At 33.3% G+C, this 25086-nt stretch overlaps 1 protein-coding gene across 1 annotated transcript in view; it reads right to left on the reverse strand.

Moving 5' to 3' along the window:
- LOC119837216 overlaps positions 1-25086 on the reverse strand; it is a 178957-nt gene that overhangs the window by 102383 nt on the left and 51488 nt on the right. The gene's annotated exons all lie outside the window — the stretch shown is intronic.

Genomic DNA, 25086 nt, shown 5'->3' on the forward strand with positions numbered 1-25086 from the left:
ATATGTTTTCTAAACCATTACAATTAGCTCTTGACGGTACATAAGATGATAAACTTACGTCGCGTTCCCAGGTTATGTTGTATCTTGATTCTTAATTAAAATTAAAAAAGTTTCCACTGTAAAAGCAAGGGCACTTCAAGTACTAATGAGCTGTCGGCTTAGGCCTTAGCGTGCGTTTCTCAGAGGATGCCAGTTTATATATTTCTTCATCAATGATCGTTAAAATACCCTCTATTACATCGTTTGACGACGTTATTAAATAAAGAAATTTTTTTGTAAAGGTGATACTGGCAGAATCCGTCCTCAGTGGAATTGAGAGTTGCCATTTAATAAACAAGAAGAAGTCACTTTTTTATTACTTTTTTTTCATAACACGGTCAAAATTAAAGGAATAAAGTTATAGACAATACAATTTTCTACCAATAATCCCACAAAGGTACTTATAAGTCGATTTATGTAACCTCCTTTGAACTAGACTTTAACTGATTTATTTATTTATTTTTTTTTTTTTATTAGAGATAGGCAGACGTTTGACCGCGGTCCCACCTGATAGGAAGTGGAGACGCGGTCTATGGTGGTAAGTCACGTCTACCTAGAAGGTGCCCATTTACTCGTCTCTTAAATGTACCCATATTGTAGTTCTCTGGGAAGACAGACGGCGACAGGGAATTCCACTCTTTGGCAGTTCGCACTGAAAAAGACGACTCGAAGCGTGCTGTGCGAGCATTCGGTATTTGCACTAAGTATGGATGGTATCCCGCCGTGCGCCTGGATGTTCGTTGGAAGAAAGGGGAAGCAGGGATAAGGCTGTGTAATTCAGTTGAGCATTCGCCGAAATGTAAACGATAGAACACCGAAAGACTGGCAACCCTACGGCGATGGCCAAGACTCAGAAGGCGGTTTTTACATAAATCTTCATCACCTATTATTCTAATGGCACGTCTTTCCATCGCATCCAAAACATCAAGATGGCATTTGGCAGTATCTGCCCAGAGGTGGCAACAGTATTCCATACAAGATCGAACTTGCGCTTTGTAAAGATTAAGAAGCAGATGTGAAATACTGCCGCACCCTAGCTAGTATGCTAAGTTTTTTAGCAGCAAGTTGTGCTTTGGACACTATGAACATCCCAAAGTTGAGATTAGGCGATAAAGAGATACCCAGCATCTCCAAGCGATCGGCTAGTTCTATCGAAACTCCTTGGAAACTGGGAGTCAAAGTGAGAGGACTTCTTTTGGCTGAAAATAGACATGCCTGGGTTTTGGCAGCATTAAATCTTACTAAATTTGCGTCTCCCCATTGAGAAACGTTTTCCAGCGTCAATTAATTCAAACTTTGTAGGTACACTTATCAAGGATCGTTGACTATACAATATCATAAGTTTATTTTATAGTTCTGATCGCCAGGATTTAAAAATGAGTATCAGGATTTGAGAATAAGTGAGAAAATTTATTTTATTCAACATACATATTGGGAAAAGGGTGAATGGCGACTCAACAAACTTGAAATTAAACTTTTACTAGACCTCTTATTCATAAAGGAAATAAAAGATACATCATCTGAGAAACGCAAACTTCAATATAATGTGGACTGTTGCAGTAAACACCCGGTTTCCATTACAACGCGTTTCCTCTAGTTAGAACTAGTTGTAGTGTGTACGTATATAAATGGGCTTTTACAATTACAATTAACGTACTATATATCCCTTGTATATTTTAAGACAGAGAACTAGTGTCTTTAGTATAGAGTTACTACAATATTATGTCCGCTTCTTCCTCTCAATCATGATTATATTGATAACTCACAATCGGGGTGGAAGTTATTTCATTATTAATATAAATTTAATACAATTTGAATAGACGTCAGATGAAATGGCGACAGCGTTTGTACAGTTGACTAATTTATTTCTATTGAATTCGGCAAAGTACACGAAGGGAAGGTAAGTCCTTTGTAGGGTTTCTAATTCATAAGACATTTGAGGTCACCGTACTAAAAGATTACTTACGTTAGCTGCACTTTTCATCATACAGCAGAATACCTATAGGTTTTCAACCTGCTAGGATGATATTAACTAAGATTATGCAATATTAGCTGCCTAAATATTATCAAAATCGATTCGAACAAATACAATACCTAATTCACTTCTAATACCTACATTGTATGAGTATCTATCCTTTGAATGCTAATTTGATCAGAGCATGATCTACTTAAAGACTAATTAAGTCAGTAGTTAAAAGCTTGTCTTCGATGCGAGCGTGCAGTCGACTAATCTTACTTAATGGAGGGAGATTTTACATAATATCATTATGCAGTTATTTAAATAGTTTATCATACAATAAAATCTTCATTTCCCTTGGAAGAGAAGGGAGCATTACATGTTTATTTCACTGTTCTTGTTTTTAGCAAATGCATAAGTTAAGGAATACCCGCATATAAGTAATTGCGGGATTTGTTTTACTTATATAGCCTTATGTTTAACCCAAATGCATTTTGTTCTGTCTGTCATCACGCTATACTAAGGACCATAGGTTCAATGGGTGTGGGTAGGTTTATGTTATCTGTGGTATACACGTTGTTCGCACAAAACGCACGGGGTGTTTAGTACAGGCAGGCGTACATATAAAAGTATTGTAAATAGAAAAGAATTGTATTTTCAACTTCAAAAAAAGAGGAGGTTTTCATTTCGATTGATTTTTGAAGTGAAACTTCTTTAGAATCGTTGTGATTTCAAACCTGATGCAACGGAAAAACGACAGGTAAGAGACACAAATACAAAAATGTGTAGAATGGAGCTGGCAAAGACAGAAATATACATACTATTTTATATATATTCATCTCATTCTTTTGTCGATTGAAGTTTCACTTCTATCGTGTGTGAATCGCACACACCCTTTTTTTTAGCTCAGAACTTTCGACTGCGTGAACCGATTTTGTTTGTTCTTTTTTTATTTGAAAATGATGCCTTCCGTGTGCTCCCATTTAAATTTGGTTTAGTTCTGACAATGAAAGGCAGTTCTTTCTTAAAAATAATTATAATTATTCTGTGTAACGAATAAACTTAGTTTTAAGGTTACTCTAATCGATTTAAAAATAATTTTACCGTAAAAAAGCTAGATCGTTAATGATCTAGACAGGCCATTACCTCGGGTCAACCCGGGCGAAGGCGGAGCATGCCTCTAGAATTCTAGTTGTTTATTAGTTGCTTTTTTGCCAATTTTACAGCAAAGTTATGGAATGCGCTTATAAATATACCAATTTTATTATTATTCAAGTCCTTTAAAATCCTTTAAAAAGTCTTTAATTTTTTAATGTATACCTAATACTCGCGTGAAATCAAACGCAAGAAAATACTATTATTCAAATCGTTAGAAGGCAAAGGCAATTTATATCAACGAATAAACGTTCAATTCTTATTTAAATATTAAATTGTACTTTTTATTCTTTACTATTTTCAACGCTTGTGGCAATTTTCTAATTCTTTTTGGAAACTTATAAAGTCGAACAGCTGGATAAAGGGCGAGAAACTTGTTGTCTAGCTTGTATCAGATACAGACAAGGGGAGAACGGGTCGCTAACTTTTTTAACGATAGTTTCTAAGTTTTATATCGCTGGCTATTTTAACAATATGTATATGTAACATGTTATCAAAATATTTAAAAAATCTTAGAAAAATTAGGATTAAATATAAAAAAATAATTTAGCAAATTTAGTGACGGTGCGCAGTTTATATATTTGTTTGTATTAAATGTAATAATTTTAAGGACGATTCTATAAGTTCCGGGTCTTAATGGGGCTGCCTCGTTATTGCAGCGCATCAGAAATGTTTGCAGAAGCTCGTATAGACTGCTTTTATGCTACAATGCGAAAAAGATGCACATCCCTGGTGCGCCGTGTGCGGGCCAGCCCCAATGAGATCATGCGCTGTATAGAGAGCCGGCTTGACTGCTGGTATGTCAACCACTGCTGCAAACTATCTGCTTCCATTATAGCATTGTAGTAGTGGCTGGCATACCTAGTAGTCACAATTATTTTATTTTATATAAGACATAATATACTCACATAGTTTTTAAGAATTAATTGTTACTAACAAAATGAGTCTGAGTTGCTCGAAATTAAATAAAAATAAATAAATAAAATAAATATAAAAACTTTTAACATTCACCATTTTGTATCTTCTAAATATTTTCAGCTCTACTTTTTATAATCAATGAACACTGAACAGTCACGTCACGAATTATAACCGTTATCTATTCAATTTCACAAAAAGCTATCAAAATTATTTAGTAATATTAAGCGATCGCTTTTTAAATGATTTTGTACAAGTTGTGACACAACGGTACATGTGTAATATCATAAAATGCAGGTACTCATAGTAGTTAAGATCATTTAGAAAGCTTTAATATCCCTGGAACGATATGCCTGCTGTCATGGCTTCCATATGGTGTGCATGGTGCGGCAAATTACTTTTCTGCTCTACTTGCTGAACGGCATTTTTATGGAAATCTAAAAAAAATCATTCCTTCAATGAACTTTTATGTGATATGACAAAAAGAGAGCTAGAAGAAAAAAAAAGCATTATTTCTTTCACCCTTTGTCTATTGCGTATGTTTTATTTATTTATTGTCATGTAACAAACCATAAAACAAAATACAATCCTGGGATTCCCATTACATTAATAACATGGGCTCATAAAGTTATTAGTCCATGGCAATCAACATAGTAGAAGCTATTTTATACAGACTTTACGTTAAACGAACAATATGGTTCATGTATTATTATAATAATTAAATTTCGACCGAAAGATATTAAATTATGCATCGTGTTAGTCATGGACAATTTCACAGGACGCCCTCTAGATCTAAATAATGCTTGTATGCTAATATTAGACGGCTGACAAACGTAATTTGTAGGCACTAAAGAACGCGACAATACAAAACAAATTTTCTTCTGTATTTACTATATTTACAAAAAAGTAAAGGCTTTATCTGGAGCAATAATAATCAATCAGAGTCATTTATATAGTAGAGGAATATTTTGTTAATTTTTCTTAATAATTTTGTTCTAGCAATAATCTTATCGATTATTATTATGTAGTCATAGTAGATATATAATGTACCGCAAGTTAGAGGTAGACAGAGCATGGAAAAGTGCAAAACAAATTCGATGTAACACACTGTTACAGCTGAGTTTAAAAGAATCTAGTAAGAGTTGAAGTAACTTTTTACTGACTTTCTAAATTCGCTTTATAGATAATATAATGTATGTAATCTTAAATAAAGGAATGAACAGAGCCTATCGCTCTGTTCGCACAAAAATTAAGTAATTTTCTACGTTTTTATTATTGCAAATCCGTTGAAAATAAGTATTGGTCAGCAATAGTAGCAATAGCAGAGAACAATTCGTATATTTATAGTATAGTGTATTCCACTTTCTTCAAAATAGTAAATCTCATGATATAGACGACTTATGAATTAATTTCTTTAAATCATTTCAAATTCAAAAGTTCTTACTTAGGGTATTTTGTTAACTGCACGGTCATATCCAGTTTTATGTGTCATATCAAAGTTTATTTCATCCCTGGTTCACACATCAATCTCTCTTCGATTAGACTCTACGGCGCCCGCATAGAGACGATTTTAGAGCGATTTAATTGTTGTATCTAACCTTGTATGAGGGTAGATTGTGCATGCGTGCGGAGCGTAAACACGCCGTAGCATTCAGTCATACGGCAACCGCCGCCGGAGACGAACGTACATCCGCGCGCGAAATAATCCGCATCGTCGTAACCACACGTGTGCTATGTAAGAGTCGTTTTTTAACGTTTCCTTTTTGCTATATAAGTGAGTGAATTTTGGAGAGGTTCAGAAGGTAAGCATTATTGTTACATTTCCACATTTCTACAGAAAACGAACATTGATATTTTTGTATCGTTCTGGGCGTTATCTGACAAATCCTTTTTTAATATGTGACTTAAAGAATCAGGTCCTATTTCCATATTCATGATGCTGTCACGCGTGCGGCTCGTAGCCGTCGCACCGACGGTTTTCATAGAAAACATCGTACATATTAAAATATCTCACGTTTCATCCCATAAAAGGCATTGTAAAATTAAAATTATATTGTTTATATTATTAGTTTTTTCATTTAATTTTGGTTAAATATATTTCATTAATACTGCATTCCGTTCATTTTTTTCTTTTGTTTTTAAACATTATTGTTGTGTTTCGTTTTAGCGTCAGAAGTTAATCATAAGAAGTGTTACATTGTCCATCCCACGTGGCGTCTGCGAAGCCAATTATTATTACTTAGTTCACAACAAAGACGTAGTACTGCGCAGTTATGAGCTAATGAACTCGCCATTGGTACAAACTTTCATTAAGTGCTTCCAGTAATTATGTTGGAGAAAAACAATAATAAAGCACGGTACTAAGCCTGAATAATAAATGGGATGTTGTTAAATTGAGACTGAAAATGAAATCATTCTCTAGAACGAAAACGTTATCATAATCTGATTAATGACTTATTTTGTGCTTTATAATGTAATTAATTTTGATAAATGGAGATCTTTACTTTTATAAATTAAATTCATTATATAAGAATTAAATATGCAAATGTATATGCATGAGGAAAACATTTCTGTACATATTACTCGAGCCCGGCTGCGTATTGCTGATATTATCGCCAATATTTAATGAAAAAACGTTCCAACCTCGATACCCTTGCCTTTATTATCAACACTTATGATGTAATCAGATACACAGCTGCTGCTATACTGTGATCATTTGGAGTTTTTACCATTTATCTTTTGAATAACATATATAAAGTAGTACTATCCCTATTTCCCTATTAATATCATAAATAACTAAAGTTATTCTGCCTGTCAGTACAGTTTGAGACCCAAAACTGTTTCTGGATACTTATCCAAGTAATAAAAGCTATCCTAGGTCCATACGTAGGACGGTTTTTATTCGGGAAACCACACGGGAAAGTAACGCTCGCGAAGTAAATCCCGGGACTATATATATTTTTCTAATACTGAATGGACAGAGCAGCGGGAAGAAAGCTTGTATAAAGTAATAAGAGTAATAGATGAAAGATTCCTGTCAAAAGTTGATTTAACAAAAATATTCTACAAAATAAATATGCTCTACTGCTTTGCTAAATACCTTGAAATGTACCTACCTAAAAAGCCAAAGCGAATATTCTGAGAAAAGGCAATTAACTACAATCTACATTGTATCTACTCCCAGATGATATTACTTGGTTTGTAATACACCTAAAACTTTCCGAAACACCTTAGTTCCGACGTGAGATTACTTCGAGTAAGGTGGTTGGGTTAGTTCAGCGTTCTACCCAATTTTGCATCCGACTATTGTTCAAGTTAATCAATGGAAGATAAGACGTTTCACAGTATTGACGTGCTATAAACAAAATTGAAGAGGATCAATAATATAGTATCACTACACAGTATAAAGCAAAGTTGCTTCCCGAGTCTGTATGTACGTATCTTTTAAACTACAAAACTGATTTTGATAGGTTTTTTTAGACTGATTCAAGAGGAAGGTTTATATGTATAATAACATCTATAAAACAACTCCGAATTTAACACGTGCGAAGCCGTGATTAAAAGTTAGTACTATAATAACTGAAACTCAAGGCGTTCTGTTTTTATAATTTGATAAGTTGCTTGAAAATAAGCTCTACAACTGTATAAATAAAAATAAATCGGCAAATGTGTGGCTAAGCGTTAAACTGGAGAACGGTTCGACCAATTACGCTAATTTTTATTTACCGTCTTTCTTAAGGCACTAGGGAGGTTCTTATAGAGAGAAAAATCGTACCACGGACGAAGCCGGGAACGATCGCTTTTAGATTATAAATTTAATTTAATTAGGTACAGTAATTATCAAAGAACGATCGCCTATTCACAACTTAATGGTGAGTTTCTGTAACAGATGAATTTCATTCTGAATGTACTTTTTTGTTTAGGGTCTATTTAAAGAAAATAAGAGGAATACGTAAATAAATTAGGCGTCAAAAGTTTGGCCTGCGCGTCATTCATCACGTAAATCGGACATTCTTGGTGGTTTACTTTTCTTATTATTCTTATTTTAGACTTTCTTTGTCTTTTATATGCAGCTGAAAATGTTTAGCGTGAATCTAAGAAAGTAATGTTATGTTGTAGTTAAAATAAACATCGTACGTAGTCTATCCGATACTACTATAATCCTACTATCCTACTCTCCTACTCCTACTATCCTACTAATATTATAAATGCGAAAGTTTGTAAGGATGTATGTGTTTGTTGCTCTTTCACGCAAAAACTACTGAACCGATTGCAATGAAATTTCGTACGTAGACAGCTGAACAACTGGAATAACATATAGACACTTTTTATCCCGATATTCCTACGGGATACGGACTTACGCGGGTGAAACCACGGGGTATAGCTAGTTGTTATATAATTGCAATAACAATACATTCAGAAATACAAAAACATAATCGATAAAACGTTCACTAATTTCTTTAGACAAAATTAGTTACTGGCTAAGTTTTAACTTAACCTGTTTCCAAGGTGTCCCAAAATGTAATGATTTAAAAAGGCTCAAATAGTCACCTACATTTAAAGTCAAAACTCTGTTTCTGTATGCGGTCCCCAATTCCTTGTAATGGGATCTTTAATACGGTAACTTGGGGGAAGTTTCGCGAGTCTTTGTTCGTTTATTGCTTTTCGAGAAATTTTTTATTCATGACGATGAGATTTCTTGAGTTTCAACATTATTAGCCTTCGAGTTATTTGAATTGGTGAGGACGAAGACGTTTCTGTTCTTAACGGCACTGGATTAGTAATCGAAGTAATAATTAATCGTTTACTAAAGTGTGTAGCTCATAGCTGACGTGGCGTGCTGACAATACACGGTGTATTATAGTCTCTACTATGAATTTGATTTTCTATGATGTAAGGTTTCTGTATAGTATTAAAACGCCTACATTAATTATTAACATTCAATCACCGCTAAATTATTAGACAGCAGATGAAAAATTAATAATTTTGATTACTTTTAATATCATGTTTCCTGGAAGAAATCACTCTAAAGTGATAAGGCCGTCCAATCCTGTCCTATCCTATCCTATCATACTATAATAATATTATAAATTCGAAAGGTTGTGTTGGTTGTTGTGTGTGGGTTTGTAACTATTTCACGCAAAAACTGCTGAACCAATTGCAATGAAATGTGGTACGTAGACAGCTGAACAACTGGAATAAAAAAGTTGCCTATACTTTTTATCCCGATATTCCTAAGGGCTACGGACTTACGAAAGTGAAACCACGGGGCGCAGTTATACATAAACTTTAACAAAAAAATTATTTTATGTTTAATTAAAGTGTTAAAATAAAATAAATAAAATTATTTATAAAATTAATGCAATGTGTACCTATACCACACTTTACAGTACCAATAAGTTTCAATACAGATTTCTACCAATCCACGTGCCCAGCGTAGGGGGTTAAGCCCTAACCCTTATACGTCTATACACTCTATCTATGTAAAAATATTGCATACTGTTTATTTGAAATAATTTAAAAAATAGAAAAAGTTGTTTCATAAGGCGTGTTCAAACCCGTATCCTTCGCTTACTATAGCCACTTAATGCCATGTTTACATTTATAAATTGCATTCAATGCTATAACAATTATATATAATTATTTGAAATTAAAGGAATAAGATGAACATTAAAAACTATGTTATAAATAGTGTATCGGACTTACGTTGGTAAGGCGATAGCGCGAAAATTTCGAAGTTCACATATCGCGTGTTTCCCGTATAATTAGCTGGTGTTAGGTTTCGGTGAATGCCGACTCATCGTTAACTTCCCTTGAAAGTGAACGTAATACCTTTTCTAGCTACTATTCTTAAATTATTAGAACTGTGTGTAGTAGTGTTGAAAGTCAAAAAGGGGACTCTGTTCAATATTAATATGATCAGAATGAGAATGTACTGTAAATCTACACAACTGCGTTATTGATTTAGTCAGTTGATAACAAATCACAGCCAGTCACAAAGACTATTAACACAGTGAGGGTAGTTGGGTCGAACATTGAATAAATAACGTACGATCACCAAGCACAATCCCTACGAATGCGCCCCGTTTTAAAGGACAGTGATGTTCTATAGAATTCGACATTTAAACAAGTTTTGACAGGCTATATGAAAAAACTCAGCAAAAATATTAAAACAGAAGTTGCATCTAACGATAGTATATTGTTTATTAGGGAATACATCGGGAGAAGAGTTCTACGACGCAAAAAGCAAAGTCAGTATCGTGAGAATGAAAACACGGGATTTTAAGTTATGTAGCTTTAAATATTGAATTAAAAATATGACAAATTTAAGCAAAATTCAACGCAACACCGAACTCTTTAGCTAAACTGTAAACTCCGAAATTCATTAAGATGCGGCTGGTGAGTTACGGCATGACCTACATGACTTATGTGTTGTCATACAAATGCGGGGTCCAAGTAGGCTGGTCGCAATAGGTAATATATTCCTCCTTGTGACTAAATCTCAGTGAGAAGCTTAAAGTGAGCACAAATTCGTCCCCCGGGTATCAAGCTTGAGTTGTTCAACAAAATGTGTTTCTGATATTTTTATCTGTTTGACAGTGACATGTTTGGGACCGCTTCGAGCCAAATCGGTTTCCGCTCGTATTATATTATCTGCTGTAATGGAATTATTATTATGTTAGTATATTAAGTTAACAGTAAAAATAAGACATCATACAGGAAAAAATGAAGTAAATAACATTTGCAGGATAGAAAGTCGGGCTAAATCAAATCACTAAGGAACGACTGAATGGATTGTTTTGATTTTTTTTGTGTCTCCGCTGAAACTTCAGTTAGTAACGGAGCAGTGGCAATGAAAAACTTTCAAAAAGAAAGTCGGCCCGCGCGACGAGTTTTGTTTTTTATTTGATACACCCAGCATCATTTTAACAATTGAGACATTTCAAATAAATCTGAAATCATCTGTGAAGCTATCAATTGTTTATGTTACAAATAGAGCCGTAAAAAATAAAGCTGTATTTTCATACACTAACACTTATTTTAGTGCACTAATTAAATATTTATTTAATAATTACACGGATTAGGAATTTACTTTCTATTCTACTTATACAGTTATATCCGAAAAGATCAATACTTTTTATATTAGTTCGTTGTTAGGAATTGTGATATTTCTGATTCAAAGAAGCATTTTTATTGTAATTCACCTGCATTATAATATTGAATATTATACAGAAAATAAGCCATATTTCATAAAAATCTGATGTACCCGCTTATCCTTTATGCATTTTCATTATATTAGCTTATCTAATTTATTGCACAAAACTCGGAACAGATAACCTCAAATGTTACAAGGTTTATTGAAAAGCCCTACACAATTAATAAAGTGGTCAAGTATATTATAGAATAATATTTAGATCTACAAACTACATTAATACCTTTACATAAAAATGCTGAAAATTTTCCTTATTTTGCATTAAATAAAGTAGTAGCCATCCAAGTGAATTTGACTTGAAAGATAGGCGTTTAAATAGAGAAATGTGTCTGTCGGTTCTGGAGATAAGTTGATTCCGTAGAGAGTAGGTGATTTGCTTTCTTATAATGTATTAAATTGACTTAGGATATCCCCAGAACATGACTTCAATATAAATGTTACGTATTAAAACTTAAGCTTTATATTTACTGGTTATTTATTTCTAGAGGGAATTGTTAGTATCGATTAAAAATTTTGGAAAATTGTTGAAAAATTACAAGCGACGCTCCCCGGTTTCGCATGGGTGCAAATATGCATATGCAGTATCTATACTAATATTATAAAGCTAAAGAGTTTGTTTGTTTGTTTGAACGCATTAATGTCGGGAACTACTGATCTGATTCATAAACTATTGTATACAATATTATCTGTGATAATACTATTCTAGCACAGATTAAATTAATACTTTTACAGTCAGTATTATTTAACTTTTAAATAAGTATTTTTGCCAGATAAGGTTGTCTCTCTTACTAACATAACTTTATCGCCTACGACCGCCGGAGGGACTTGGCTTTTCAATTACTTTTTATTTCGAAACCTTAAGATACTATTTCGTTTTATTATAATGATTTTTGTTAATGAAAGGTTGGTATAATCATTATTATTTAGACTCAAACATGTTATATAGTGCAGAAAATTAATTAATAATAATTTTAATTGTTTAAGTTGCAAGATAAAGTTGAAGAGATGCTCCCATAAACAACTGCTTAGTGAAAAAAACACACGTTGTCGATGAATATGGTCTACTTATCGTTTGGATATATAACGGCAATATTTTCAAATTACGCTTACTTGAATTGACGCGGGCACACGTATATGGGCGTTAATGTCGTAGTAAATTGAGTTTTTTTCACCGTTCCTTTAAATTCATATATTAACAGAGCCAAACAAGTTTCATCATAATTAGGGAGGTATGATACATACACACAATATACAATACACAGTACATTCATATTAATCATATTGCTATTCAGTCTTATTCCATTCCAAAGACATCGTTGTAAATTATATCTTCGTAATTAGCTAAGGTATTTTTAACCTGATTTAATAGTTTAGTTACAAGACATACTGATTGATTGCTAAGGTGATGTCTACTGGATTATCTGGACAGAATTCGTGGGCCAATGTGACCGGCCTCACCTGGGGGCAGGATTACGAAACTAAATTGAAAAGCCAATGAAATAACTACTGAATTGCGACCGCTGTTTCGCTATCTGACATGTGGAACGATGTATAAAATGGTAATTTATCGTGAACAATGTGATTTATGGTCTGGTTTGACGTAATTATGTAAGGAACTGAAGTTTTTTTCTGTACATTAGTACACTGTTCACATTATAATACGTACCTTTTTAAGATATTTCTTTCACTGTGATTATAAAATTTTAAGTAAAAGAAATTGCAAAAATTATTAATTTCTTTATATAAAACAAAATTTTCTGCCAATATTAGATTAAATATGATGAAAAGGACACCGAACATACTTTTACACGTGACTTTCTCCATTTGAAATGTAATCTAAGAAGTCTATGCCCTAGGGTACAATTGTTATCATCCAAAGCAAAGCTTTATCAGAGCTTTATTTACTGAGTCTCATTACATTACAAAAAGTAAGGATGAATGAAAAATATGTATATGGCGAATAATAATTTAGATCGTTTTCGTTCATACGTAGGTATATATCGAACAAATAAATATTACTCACAGCAAGAAAAAAGTATATAAATACACAACCCCACGATATATAACGTTGATATCACAAACAAACAATTTACCTCATACTTAAGTGTATGTTAAACTTGAGGTCGGGGAGTGTTTACCCTGTCCCCCCCTTCTGGTCCCCTCTCCCCCGCCTATTCCCACGGGATCTGATCCGATTCACAGCTAGTTCAGGCTTTTATGTGCCACGATGATTTAATATGCGGAGCGTGAGGTTTTATGGGGCCGAGATACGATTAAAATAATGTTAAGATTTATAGCCATCTTGGGCGTTAGATATACCTACGAATACCTGCATTATGGCTTATATCAATAGGCCAATAATATTATTTTATTACTCACTTATTTTTTTGTTACTAAACCCTTGGGAGTATTTTTTAGTTTTTTACAATGCATAACAATGTAGGTATGAATTAATAATGATTTGAATAATGAATAAATCGTGTTTTATATTCGTTAAAAGCAACGACTAAATGATAGTATAACGCTTCTATAAATGTTGCTTACTAGCCACGACTTAACCTGCTGATACCATTATAAAGTTAAGCCATTAACAGAAAGAAGGAGATGATACTTATTGTTTATTGCGTACCAATAACACTATATGCGTTAGTCAGTTTATCGTCATGGACTTGAACAATTTTTCATTAATAGGCAAATACACCCTTGAAAGAAGGAATTGGCATTCCCTAATACAGAATTTCTTAGGAATGTCAAAACGTAGGGAGGAGGAAATTTGGACAAGTGATAGTAGAGAAATTTTGAAAGAATAGAAAATTTGATCACGAGGTAGGATCCTGCCTCGTGATCAATTTTTTTCTATTCTTTCAAAATTTCTCATTTATAATGCATTTCAATGCTATAAAACTAAAAATTAAACAAATGATAGTACTTACGACGCGAAAAGCGGACCTATTCTAAAAACTACTGTTAATTGCATACATTGAAGCTTTTTATTATGAATGGCATGTCAAAGCTAATAAATCGCTTCAACATTGTTTTTAACTCGCGTGCCATTCTATGATACAGTAATAACTTCTTTTTATACTATGCTAATGATGGCTACTCGATATATCGAACTTTCAACTACCATTATACTGATATAGTTTTACACGCCATCCAACACTACAATTTATACTTAATAACAATACCAAAACCATACAATTTGATTTATAAATAAACGAAAAAGGATTAAAAAACAATCGCGTGTCGGAAATTACAGTTTTCCGTTCGAGTTGTAATACAAGAAATGTTATTAATTTAGTATTTGATGTACAAACGAATGTGTAACATTGTTAAGGAATTTCGGTTCAGCGAGATTATAAGGCGAGAAAATAATTAGGCGGCAACACAGGTACGTGAAAATTATATTGTCTGTGGAGACGCTGTGTTACATAAGCACCTACTGAATTATATTATGGCGGGAATTGAATGTTATAGAGCGTAGACTATGTGCTAATTTGATTTGTTGGAGAAAATTACATGGTGTAAGTGTTTCAATTTAGTGGAGAAAGATGGCGATTAGAGATAAATAATAACGCTTATGTGTATTGAAAGATTAAAGCTAGCGACATGAATGAAATAGATTGCATTTATTTATCTATTAGTAATAATGGCAATAACTGTTTAACAAGATTTACTTAACGTTCTTGTTCGTGATTTTAAATTCTTGAATGCTTTTACCTCTCGACTGTACGAGGAATTATGAACTTTTCTATCCATATAACAAATGTATTCAATCCTTGCTCCAAGTCCATAGCCAAAATTTATATACCATCTCACCGCAGCTTCACTATCCGTATCAAAATGTCATTTTCCTGGGTTAAATAGCAGTTACAAGAAGTCGACTATGACTCGCAACCTGCACCTAAACAACGTTTGGAAAAAGTATTTTCTCGGCGTAATACATAACTGCGATGTATTCGCATTATGCTCTAATGAATAATAATGTGTTAAAAAAAAAGCGAATGTTACGGATCATAATTTGTCAATAGATTATAGTCTCGCGAGTTAGATTGTAATCAAACGGTTTTAACAATCTTCCGGCGACATACACACATATATTGTAAATGTAATAATTATTCACATAACGCCCATTATGTTAGTAATTAATAAAATAACATAACATATAAATATACTGTCATGCGTGGAGACAAGTAAAACTTGTAAGTAGTTGTTAAAATTGTTAAGGTGCCTATTTATACAGATATCAAAAAATTTGTTAATTTAAAAAAACATTTTTTTTTATAATTATATTTTGTGTTGTGAGTATATAGCCTGCCTGCAAATTTATTTTTTGTTTAAAAATAATTTCGTTATCTTTTTACCAGATAAAACATAATACTACTATTTACCAATTCTTTCTCCATATTTTAATGATACATATAGTAAAAGATATTTTCTCAATAACTTCTAAAAGCCAAATTTGGTTACCAACATGATCTTTTGTGAAATGCTTTCATCACTTTGTCTTACATCGACTGAATGAGATAAAACCTACAGTGAACCATTTCCTCGGACGTCGGCAGTTCAACGTCTCTTAGCTTTCAAGTTATACTCGTCACCTCGTCAAAGCTAAAGAAGGGAATCTTTTTAAGAAAATCGTCTTAATGTAATATTCAAATTATTAATATTTAAACTTAAAGTATCCTGTATTATTCCTGCTGCCGTATCCGAGAGATTTGTCAAACAACATTGTTTGGAAGAGATCCACGAAAAAAATATACCATCATGCTTATTCAATAAATATTTAATTGCATAAAAAGCAGTTATTCAACATTACAAAGGGACACTTGAATTAAATTTATCTCTAAACATTTCGACGTGACTTCAGAACCGGTATTTGCGGAATCTGTTTTATTAGCCTATCTTCAATAAAGGAGGAAATAAAAATAATAGAAAGGGTAAGCTTGATCTAAAAGAACGTTTAGCTTAAGCTTTTATAGAGGTTAAAAGCTTTTTTGTTTAATTACACCAGGTTTTAATATCCGTCGATATTTAAACAGGATTCTTAATGGTGCGGGAATGTTGTAGGTATATATATTCTACCGACATTAAAACTTACACTTTAAATCTAAAAAATATACTTTAAAATTGCGTTTTTACTAATTATTTCACCCACCTACGAAAGTGTTTATTTTTCAACGGATGTAAAAAAGTCATAACTTCTTACTGGGTGAACCAATTTTATCTATTTCTTTTTTTTTTTCGAAAGCTGGTGCCTGCCATGACCGGTCCATTGTGATGTGGTGGAAACTTAGATTGTAACGATTTGAAGGCGTTTTAGTTGTTCGTAAATGAATAATTATTTTGAAGGTAATACATACAATTTGGCAAAATTTTATATTCAGATTGGAACTCTCAGATAATTTTAGCAACTCTGGTTGACCAGTCATGAGACATGTCACTGGTGATTTCTATGCAAAATTGCGCAATAGAAAGATCTCTGAAACACCAATTACTCGTTTTACACAAGGTATATACCGCGTAATATATGCAGATATTATAAACAAGAATGTAAAGGTAAAATTATGAAGCATAATTTTTCAAACTTGTTGTTGGACTGCAACGTTAATTAACAAAGTTGTAAGTCGGTGCGCGGTGTCGCTTGAAACAGCCCGGGTGTGGTTTTCCCACCAGTTACTGAAGGTATTTTACACTGGAGTTAATTCTAATTAGCTAGGTTTCCGTACATGTTTGGAGGGCTTCGAATGCTATGATGATTTTAGTTGCCATTAGTTATGCAATTGTGTAGAGAGTTCTGTTTTTCGGTGACATGTTTGTGATTTGTATTCTAAAAGTCTTGACGAATTTTCGACTTAACTACAAAGTTGACAAAGGTTATATTTAAATGATAAACTTGGCGAATCTTTGCAGCCTATTGAGTTCCTTTTTTAAAAACTTTATGCGTCAATATGAGATAGAGGTTTTAGATTTTATATTTTGTCATCACTGGCATGTTAAATGAAAATAAAAATAAAATGGAAAAAAATCGTATTCATCGGGCAGGGGAACGCTCGTGTGAGTGTCTATAAAAACGTATAACTATAAATGGCCCATGCGCCATTTTGCCTTGATGTGGCAATTATCATCCTGAAGAGAATATTGATTTATAGATTCAATAAAATCTGACCTTAATTGGAACCAGATTGATGTTGAAAATATTATTTGAAATGTGGAGAAATTTAAAAGAAAGAAAAGTGATAGTTTTTAGTTGGAGTTTTTATTTTATATTTTTAGTAAATTTTTCTATTATAATATTTAGTTACCATTTTCTTAAATTATATTTGAATACCGAATTTCAATTATGTCTGATGAGTATTTTTTGTTTGTCAGAGCATCAAACGTCATATAATAAAGTTTTGTATATCTCAATATTATGTGGGTATTACATCCATGAACAAATGTAAATGTATTAATTTTAAAGGAGAATTAAATTAAATTTCCTTTATCGTTTATTTAACTTGACAAAGAACACACCTGATGTATATTTTTCTTAAAATAGAGGGCAAAAGTATCATTTTGACATTTAGACACGACGATTGACATTTCTCATATCTTGTTATAGTTAGATGTTTTTTTGGAAGTGTTTTAGGGTAGGTATGTTGAAATTTGTTTATAATAAGGTGGATGGATTTTATTTTATGCGCAGCCAACGCTTTATTGGTTTGTTACAAATAAAAGCTAGCTTTATTGCATCAGTAATGCAAAAAGGTAAAAAAATATAAATTTTGTGAAATACGGTTTTTACCATTGTTAACAGTTAATCATCATCGTCATCATCATCAGCCCACATATGTTCCCACTGCTGGGACACAGGCCTCCTATGAGGGTTCAAGCCATCACCACGCTGGCCAAGTGCGGGTTGGCAGATGTCACATGTCGTCGAACTTTTTTTTTAAGTCTCGGACATGTCGGTTTCCTCACGACGTTGCAGATAAATTGAAAAAGCAATTTATTTCCTGCACGCTCGCCTGGTCTCGAACCCCGTCTTATCGATTTTGAAGTCCGAGGATCTCACCACTGAGCCACCACTGCTTAATATCCGCTAAAAACAGTTATATCCTTATCCAAACGAAGAACAAATCACCAAAGTAAATCATTAAAATACGTTCAGCCGTTCTTGAGTTATAAGCGGTGACTTCTGATATGTATACTTTTCTTAGTTATTTGGATGTTCCAATAGTGTGACCAAGATTAATTTTCGTTCAAGATCGACCAGAAAACTGTTGAAAAGTTGATCTCGTCTATACACTGTTAATCATTTATATCTTAATGTTTTCAAATACGTCATCTGATAACGGATAATCCACAGCTTTCTTTGTGTTTATCGCTCGTTAGATTCGGCGTAATATATCAATTTGTTATTCGATGTGACTTATTTAACTTTTTGCAAATATAAATTGCTGATTCAAATTGCCTTTTTATATCAAACTTATGAACTATCTTAAAAATAAAAAGAAACGGGTTCAAAATTCCGGAATTTACGCCTATATCATGCTGTTATATACCAAGAGAAATTCTGTCTGAAAGAGTACATAATAATAAATTAATTGGAATTTATGTTCATAACGGTTATAAATTATAAAGTAAAGGTCACTGCAAAGGATATATATCTTATAGTGAAACCTCTATATTGAGACTACACATACATACACACACACACGCACAAACAGATACACACATGATCTGGATGTTAGTTTTCTCCACAATAACACAATAGAGTACTTACATACATAAATATGCCCCTCCCAAATGAAATTGCACTCGCATCGATGCTCGGACAATAACGTCATTACCATATATGGACATATAATGTATTTAATAGCTGAGTAATTATGTCACGCTCAAAGCCCGACAGGGATGCGGCGAAGGCACCACAATTTGTCTCCAATAATTACCTGTCCGCTATTGTTTGAATGCACAATGTCGGCACATAAACAAAGGTGAGTGAGGTGGACATCGCTGAAATTTCAATGGTTTTTGTTAGATAATTACGTTTATTAATGACTAAAATGAGCTGCTCTTTTGTAGTAGCGACGGAGGATTTTTGTTTGTGTGTAAGAGAGGATTATACGCCACACGTATTTTTGTACAAGTGGTGGACATGTTTGTTCATCTGTTTACTCGAATGCTGAAAGCTCTGTTATTTTTATTTTGTGTTTAAAATTCGCAGGTTTGTACATTTAGGAATTAAAAAAAAATTACGCATTATAGCTCGTAATTAACAATAAGGTTTTTCTATTCTTTCAAAATTCCTCATTTATAAAGCATTTCAATGCTATAAAAGTAAAAATTTAAATTAACAATTAGGTCGTTAATACTATCTACCTAACAACACATAATATACCACTAACTACTTTTTAAATACAAATAATATACAAATAAGATTCAATTTTTTTTTGTTCTATTCTCTATCCTCACATTCACCTCGGAAGATGGATTCCTAGTAGAACAGACAGCATCATGATACTCATGCAACACATGGCGACAGCCAAACTCAATACAATCTAATATATAAAATTCTCGTGTCACAGTTTTCGTTGCCATACTCCTCCGAAACGGCTTGACCGATTTTGATGAAATTTTTTGTGCTTATCCGGTATCTATGAGAATCGGCCAACATCTATTTTTTATCCCGATATTCCTACGGGATACGGACTTACGCGGGTGAAACCGCGGGGCGCAGCTAGTCTTATATATAAAATTCTCGTGTCACAAGGTTAGTCTCTATAATCCTCCGAAACGGCTTGACCGATTCCTCTGAAATTTGGTAAGCATATTGGGTAGGTCTGAGAATCGGCTAACATCTATTTTTCACACCCCTAAATGATAAGAGTAAGACAGAACAGCGTTTGCCGGGTGCAGCTAGTATTTTATAAATTTTATCAGTTGTCTGTAACGCTTTGAATGGTAAAGCCGCTGAACTAATTTAGGTATTGTTTAGTATGTTTTGTTATGTATTAATGTTTTTAATTACATTTCAATTCAAGTGATAACATTATGAAATTATACAATACTAGACGCCCGTCCCGGCTCCGCCCGAATATCATGATTCCTTTCATTCTAAGGGAGTATTTAATCAGAATATAAAATATCCTATCACCCAAGTCTGCTCATACCCTGTCTGCATTCAAAATTTCATCAAAATCCGTTCAGTTGTTACAGCGTACACAAACTTTCACATTCATAATACTGGTGTGATTACACACACTTATAGAATTACAGATGAAACAGCGAGTGAACAGTGTATCAGGTAGAGAATTCAGTGTGAGATTTTCTATCCATCTTATATGGATTTTCTATCCATATTATATTATTCGAAATAATAACAGATAATTCATAAATCACATTGATTCTATGTTAACGGAATTTATTACTGCATTTTAGCGAAACTCGGAGGTAGCAAGCAAAACACACAAAATTCTCTCTCGGATTGAAAAGGTAAACGGAATTCGCGAAAAATCTCTAAAAGGGTTTCATTGAATGTAACTCGCACGAATTATGAAGCGATGTTCAGTTTTTGACCTACATTTATGACATTAATTCAGATGCTATATGGCCAGATATTCTATCAGTATTATTACTGTATATGTATGCAATAGTTTTAATCAAATGAAATATCACCACTAACACCTGACGGATCACGTATACAATCATAATAAGGACCAAAGACAACTGATGCCCCGCAGCAACGTGTGTGGTACCGAGCTAAGGTTATATACATATAGGTTTTAGATGTTTACCTGATCATTTTGATGTATTATGTTAAATGGGATAACGAGTAACGATTATTAAACTTACGTACATTATAAATATTTATTTAGAAGTTTATATCTGACGCCATGGTACAGTGGTAACTCGTGAGCTTAGAACCACGAGGCCCCGGGTTCAATTCCCGGTGGGGACTGACGAAAAGTAAATTTCTTGTCTGGCAGGACACAGAAGGTTGATCACCTACATGCCCATTTAAATCGATCAGTGAAACAGATGTATATCATCAGCCCCATACCCCACTACTCAACATTCAACTGCGTTCTAAAAGGACAACGTCAACGGACCGCAATCGACAGGCAAACTGCCAGATTAATACGAATAGTTCAAATTAGTAATTAATAATTGTACTATATCTCTTTTATAAAAAGATGTTAATTAGCAAACACATACCTAATAGATATAACTATGTATTTAGTATTTATAATTATGCATATTATAATCATTATTATGTATTAACTAATCACCTTATTGTATCTTATTGTCTAAGATAAAATCTAACGACATCACAAAGAAGTATATTCTCGAAGTATTATTTTAAAAGTTGAAAAGTTGGTCAAGTGCGAGGCGGATTCGCGACGCTAAGGGTTCCGTACCTAAAGAGTGACGTTGCTTAACTTCGATTTTCAATTATTTTTCGTTTAACGGCACCAAAAATGTATCATATCTGCTATGTGTATCATCATCATCATCATGAGGTCCTTATGTATCATAAGTAGGTACCTAACTATCACCATTTGTGAGATACAGTCTCTTTAGAGTGGGTAAGCAAGCCTTGCTTACCATGGATACCGACGGCCCCCGGGGTAGAGGGCGTGGGTTATATCGAATTCTTGGATTCCTGCCGACTAAAACCCCACCGTGTTGCGTCGAGCCGCCATAGGGAAGGAGCCCCGGGTACTTGTTGGAATCCGTCAGATACAGCCTGACAGACGAACAGCGGAGTCAGACAGACTATTTTACCCTTTCGGTAGGGAACCCTAAAAGCGGCTACAATATCTCAATATAATAAAATAAATATAAATTAATTCTTTACGCAAACAGAGTCAATGACCATATTTTTATGGAATTTTGTTTACGTCCAATGAATTTATGTTTATTAAAATGTTTCCGTTACGTCTAAATCGTGCAGAATATAGATGACGTCATAGCCTATAAATATAAACAATAAATATAGATCTTATGTCGCAGGTGATAGGGCTTAAGACTTAGACCAGATGGGTCAAATGCAATCGTAGTTTGTGATACGCGTCAACTAACCCGTTTTCAAGGCCGCGCTTTAAAGATTAGGTACTATACAGATGTGCCACTATGATCGACAATTTTATAATAGTCAAATTTCAGGTAATAAAAAACGTTTCTTTACTGTCAATATAATTGGAAGATGTAAGTAAATGTTCAATTGCCAGTGTTAAGAGATATTTGGTTCTTATGAAATTATAGTTGTAAGAATTGGATTTATGATAACAGCGTCCGGCTTTCTTCGCAAATTAGTACTATAAATATCTTTATATGTATGATGTTTTAACATATTATAATATTTTCGTACATTATAATACAAAGATGATAAATTTCACGTATTTATAATAGATACAACCTATATATAGAAATATGTTTTTTATTAAAAACAGACATTCAATGTACAGAAATAGACAAGTTAATATTTTCATATTTTAATAACAATAACGGAATAGTGCAAAATTATGGAAATACATTACGAATTTTTCCTTATCGATAATGTGAAATAAATATAATTATATTGGTACCTACAATTGACAAAAGGGATTTTACGTGCGCCGGCGCAATTGTATAAATGACAACGTGACGTAATATCTCACTGAGTCACGAAGTCAAAAAAACATGTCGCGTCTGCGGAATATTAAAGTGACCTTATTTATCAATAAGAATACCGGACATAATAAACAGTTGCTCGCCGGGACCCGTATTGCGCACACGCATATCGCCAACCTTAAAACAAGCATGTTCACGTGAAATTCGATGAAAATGTTTGTCCATCTCATAGCGGTTGCTGTCGTTTCGAGCGTAGCTCATACGCGACATGTGAATGAAGATTTCGGTCTATATAAAGGTGATGTTGAGCAATTTGTTGGAAACTATTATGGCCAAAGTGACCTGAACGCTTTCGGCCAGCCCGAAGGCTATCAACAAATTCGTCATACAGATCATAGTGTAGTGGTTCCTAAGATCAATCTACACCGCCCGAACAATGCTAAACAAGTAAATGCTGATAGTGCTTATATAATTAACGAGAGAAGTCAAAAGTTAAGAGTAAATCCCGCCCCAAATCATAGGTTTGAAAGTCGAATCTCCGATCCAATTGAGAGTGGTGTCATAGTAACGCAAAATATAAGGGATCCTTTAAGAAACAGTGAACCAGTGAGAGTAAGAACTCCAGTGCTAGATAACGGTGTTCAAAATCATCGTCATTCAGAGGAAAACACACATAATCACGCAACACAATTAAACAATGTACAAGGCCAGAGATCTACAACGCCTGATCAAAATAGTAAGAACAATACAGTGTCACGTTCAAAACAACAAAATACTCACGTAAAAGCGTTAAATCGTCAACTTAATGTGGACAATAATGTTAATCAAAGCCGACACCAGATAGAAGCACCGGTTACAGAGACGAAAGTCTTTACAAACGCTCCAACAAGACCGACTCCTACACAAGATAATAACGAAGAAGATATGTGGATATGGAGTGACAGAGCCGAGACTACTCCAGACACCGACCTGGAAGACAGAGCAGCGTTCTCGGGTGATGGTTGTCCAACTGGGAAAACAAAGATAGCTGGGTCTGACATGTGCGTGTCGAAACACTGAGATCTCGGATTCCTGGCAATGTTTTATAAAAAGACTTTCCAAGGATGTAATTTTTTATAATATTTTACTTATCGCTTGGAACTCTCCATCGTGAAACCTTTTGCTGACAGTTAGCGATTTAAAACGTTTGATTTTTGCAATTGTGTGATTGTGAGTGCTGACGTAATTCTTTGTAAATTTTGAAAAGTTCTTAGTGTATAATTCCAATGTTTTGATAATCGTGTTCGGGGCTAAAGCACACAGCCTTCCTTATTCAGTTGACTTGTTGCATATAAAGGAGATATTATAATGTCCTGTAGATATTGTCTTTCACAAAATTATTGTAGGTGTAACTTAATTAAATCTATTACTACACATTATGTATTTAAATTATATGTTAATGGTAATGTAAAATAAATAAAATTTAATAATTTGATTAGTAAATGAGACAGGAAGACTTAAATATAGATACCAATAGTTTTATTTATATAAATAAGTTATAATGTAAAGTTTACTTAGATTATTGCTTTAAATAAAATAAATGATCTTCACAGGTCACCCTTTATCTAATTGTTATCATTATTTTTCATTCTTGGCTTACCTAATAAGAATAATCTCTTCAATTTCATAATTAGTTATATCTTGGAAATGAATGCTCAGTCTCCCCGTGACCACGCGCGCTGTAAAGTGTTCGAAACGTCGGGTTAATAATATAATGAATAAATCGCGTTTAAAATCCGTTGAAAAGTTTTTAATTTCTAACTATAAGTTCTTTATATTTGCTTACTAATGAGATTGTATCGTTTATTCTTTTACTAATTAGTTAATTCTAACTATTATGTAATGTGCCGCAAATTAAGGTCTAATTCATTATTATTTTATCATATGTACTTAGTTAGTTTTAGTTTATCACAGTACGAAGTCAAATTTTTTACGATCCTTTATTTAATTTTAGTTAGCACTCATAAATTATTGTAAATATATAAATATAAAAATTTGTCGAGTATTTGATTTACATGACCTTTAAAACATGTACTTAGAGAAGAAACTTATGTATAAAATAATGAATAAAAGCGTGTGTAGCTATGTAAACTGTATATACCTAGTCTTGCCATAAATATTGTAATAAAGAAAAAAGAAAATTGTTAACTGCAAATAACATTTATTA

Source organism: Zerene cesonia, chromosome 26, assembly GCF_012273895.1.
Source record: "Zerene cesonia ecotype Mississippi chromosome 26, Zerene_cesonia_1.1, whole genome shotgun sequence".
Lineage (NCBI taxonomy): Eukaryota > Metazoa > Arthropoda > Insecta > Lepidoptera > Pieridae > Zerene > Zerene cesonia.